Raw genomic sequence first — 4,536 nt, forward strand, 5'->3', positions numbered from 1 at the left:
TCTTTCAATTGCTTTTTGAATCAAATTTCTTCAGAGCTGAAAAACTTTCTTATTGAAAAAATATTAGTTTGAAGTATCCAATTATTTTGTAAACATCAAAAAATCGGAATCAAGATCATCAGAAAAGGGTGTCTTAGATTTGAATTTATCAAATCTTTGCCTTTCGTTTATTCAACCGTGACACCCGAAATTCTTTTCTCGTATTTTCTAAGATTTGGAGACATCTAAAAAGGGTTTTATTTATTATTTATTTATTAAAATATATTTTGGGGGACTTGATACACCTAAACTTATTACCAAATGGCGACTCTTATTTTTTCTTAAAAATCCTTTTTAGACTATTATTTTAGGTCCAAATCGTCGCATATTTTAAGTCCCATTCAAGGCCCTTTTTCTTTATTTATTTATTTATTTTATAAAATCAAAAACTCATTGAGAATAAAATACTAATTTTCAAATAAATTTATTTATTCATAATATACATTTTTCCTAAATTTATAATTTTAGTTTTCAAAAAATGGGGCACAACACAAAATATAAAGCAAGATATGGCTGTGGTATAAAAATACCGATTGGCATCCTATTGACTCGTGAAGAGTAAATATATATAGCTTGTTTAAGGGTCTGTTCTTAACTAATCTTTTGGATTTGCTTTTGACTTTTAGATTTAGAAATTTATTTAGTACATGATATGGAAAATCAATATATTGGAATTTCTTTTTCTAGTCTGATCTTTTGTGCACTCTCAAACTTGTATCACTTCCTTATTTTGCACATTAAATTTTAATTTTGAACATTTTACACTATAAACTCTTAATTTTGAATACTTTGCACTCTAAAATCTCAAGTTTATCCATTTGAAGTCTAATAAATAACAATAATGTTAGTAAAATTAATAAGATAAAAAATGATGTAAATTAATGATAATGTATCGATTTGTTCTAACAGTGATTTCTTAGCTTATTTTGACTATTTTTACCACATGTTCACTGACTTGTACGGTCCAAATCACTAATATTGTTAGCAAATTAATGAAATAAAGGATGATACAAATTAATGACAATGTATCATGTTGTTCTGCAATCTCTTGGCTCCTTTTGACTACTTTCAACATATTGTCATTGATTTGTAGGTTCTTTATTTTGTTAATTTTGCTAATATTATCATTGATTTGGCTTAAATAGGATACATAGAGTGTAAACTGTTTAAAATTAAAATTTATAATGCAAAATGAAAAAGTGATATAAATTCGGGGATGTAAGGTGGAGTTAGTCCTAGTAACTAACTATGCATAGGAAATGTGCTTGTTGAGTGAAAATATTGTAAAACATAATTAAAAATTCCTTAAAAGACTTTGTACAATAGAACAAAATCATTAGAAAAAATATCATGCAAAATTTGAACAACATGAAAGGGAATGCTCTCACAAAAATGAATATCCACGAGAGATTAAAACAACCATGATAGAGGTTGCAAGAGAAACACAACACACAAAGGGACACGAAAGCATTGAAAATCTATTAAGAAATTGAAACCTCTGAACCATGGTACAGCAAACAATCGACTTTAGAAGAGTTAGCGTATATCGATAAAATGGTATTCAAATATACTTTTTTTTAAAGGTATAGAACGAATTGAGAACCAAAAAAAAACCTATTAAACAAAGTACAGAAAACCATCCATCCATGGAATAATAAACACAACAAATGAACTATTCAAATATTTAACTTGTATGTTCAATAAAATCCTCTTACTGACATGGTTATGGTCAAGAGCTAATGCATTACTAATGGATGTATCGATATTTAACTCTGCAAAGAAATCATCTCTAATTGCATCGAGATAGCTTGCCATCGAGATGGTCTGCATTGAGAGATATTTTGGAGATTTTTCGTTTACATTTAAGGCAATGTAGGAGCGAAAGAGACTATGGGTGTATAGTCTTGTAATGGCAGGAATCTACCTCTTTCTGCAAAGAGACAAAAATATCGCCTTTAAAATCACTAAACTAAATGTTCAACCTCTTCGTTGGAACTAAGAACTGACCATGCTTTATAATACCAACCATTCTAGTTGACATATTTGTTGCTCGTACCAGTTGCCAGAGGGGAGCAAAATTCTTCCATGATCCAAATTCGCTCTTGCACATGTGGGTTATGGAACATTTTAGGGGGAAACTATCCGTTTCGAATAGCTTGCCATTGAATGGGTATAATTGGATAGCAACCTATCACAAGAGGATTGATCGGAATAATTTTTCAAGAAATGTATCAGAATACGTGGGTTTCTTGAAAATGTTGTCCAATCAAGAGATTGGATAGGTGCTGGATTGGACCGATTGTTTCAAACCTATTTTGCATGCCAAATCATCAGAATTCATCCCACTGCTAGGAACGCAAGGCATCATGGCTTACATGCCAAAAAGGTTTCTTAGGCAATTAGGACGAGTTTAAGGGTTATCACCTACACCAGATCTGGCCACATTGATTATCATCTTCGACAAGAGGATCTGTCCTAGTGAAATTTCGATGAAGGTATCGATCATTAAAACTTGGGGAACATTATCCGACGATCAACGCGTTGTCTACATTCCAGAACTCAGGCAGAAGACTTTGGTCACCATGCAATATGAGAATTGGTTTAGGGACTTTGGCACAAGAGAACCACAAGAAGGGCAATCTAATGAGATCAAGATGTTGATGGCTATTATCGAGGCGAAAGATATGAAGAATCTATAACTGAGGAAATCAATCCAAGCTACTAAGGAATTGACAGAAAAAAATAGAAGATCATGCGAAGAAATGCGAGAAAAGCATCAAAAATTGAAAAGGAAATGTGGAGAGTTGTATGATCAAGCGGAATGCATGAGCTGTCCTTACTTCAGAGAATCCAAAGACGTTGTAATAGATAGGTTGAAAAGTACTAATGAATTTGTACGAAACCGCCTTTGGAAAATGATGTAAATATTTTACAAATTCAACAATAAAATGACTTTTTTCTTTTGTGCAATATCGCTACCAAAATAGGTTTGATGAATGGGGCCCATTCTGAAGGTGTTGCATCATGATAGGCCAACCCTTGGCGTAAAAAGGGTTCTCCTATGGGACATACATCCGAATTATTTTGATATCTACTAACTCATGTCTTTTCTCTTTTTATTTTTCTTTTTTCTTTTGAATAAATTACAGCAATTTGATAGAAAACACACTCTTGAGCCGATTTTTTTCTTCATCATCAGGTGCTTTTCAAAATAGCTACCCGTAGAAACCCCATCATTATGCAATCCCGCAACTGAGTCTTGAGAAATTGTGAAAATATGAGTTCTCATCCGGAGGCATCGGAGAGGTCTACAATAATTCCATTTTTAGACGCTACAAATCTGGAGGTCCAATTAAGTGAAATACTGAATAGGTTCAATGAATTAAGTGTAGAAATGGCAGCACAAAGGCGCATGATTGGCCAATTAGTCTTAAACAACATTTGCAGTGTCCAAAATGACCATATACCTATTGACGATAACCAACACGAGTTAGAAAACCCACCACCTCACATGTCACACAATCAAACCTCTTTTGTTCCATCTTTTACAAGTCCGTTCAAAGGTGCCTTCACTTATCCCATATCTAGTTTACCACATACCTATCCCAGCAATATTTTCATCAACCCGACTAGCAACCAAAATTTTCAAAGTTATCCACAAATCAACCTAAACATTCCATCTGACCCTCAAGGACCTCATCACTCCACCATAGAGCCATTCATGTTGGATACCACCTTTCAAGAAAAGGTAGAAGTAGGCAAGCCATCTGCTCCAATCGATGAAAATCTGCTAAAAAAGTTGCATCGCTTCGATGAGTTCATGAAGAAGAGCCAAAAATTGAACAAGCACGAAGGTTTAGACTATGATGAGTTGTGCCTCTTCTCGGATATGCAATTGCCTATGGATTTCAAAACTCCTAAATTTAGCAAGTATGATGGCACCGAATATTCGAAAACGCATCTCCAAATGTTCGCGAACAAGTTACAAAAATCAGTGAATGATAAGAACTTACCAGTACGTTTATTCCCTGAAAGTTTAGAGAGTGATGCCTTGGACTGGTATTCTAACCTGAAATCGAAAGATTTGAGAATTTGATTGGGCCTGTCTAAGGGTTTTGTGAGGCAATATGAATACAATTACGAATTTGCGCCAATATGGACAACACTCAAAGGGACTAAGAGAAAACCATCGGAAAATAATAGGATCTATGCTAAGCGTTGGAGGAAGTTGGCTGCAAAGGTGGAACCTCCCATGACCGAGGAGGAAATTGTCCGAACATTCATTAAATCTCATGACCCGTCGTACTTTGAGGAGATTTTTCATATGACTGGGTGTTCATTCGTAGCTATTGTTAAGAAGTTGAAAGAATTTGACGAGTTCGTTAATGTAGGAAAAATTGTTAACGTCTCGATATTGAAATGCAATTAGAAACCCTGCAAGGTCAGAATAACAGTGGAAAGAAGTCCCAATTCAAGAAGAAGGAATGAGAAACTACT

Source organism: Coffea arabica, chromosome 9e (assembly GCF_036785885.1).
Source record: "Coffea arabica cultivar ET-39 chromosome 9e, Coffea Arabica ET-39 HiFi, whole genome shotgun sequence".
NCBI lineage: Eukaryota > Viridiplantae > Streptophyta > Magnoliopsida > Gentianales > Rubiaceae > Coffea > Coffea arabica.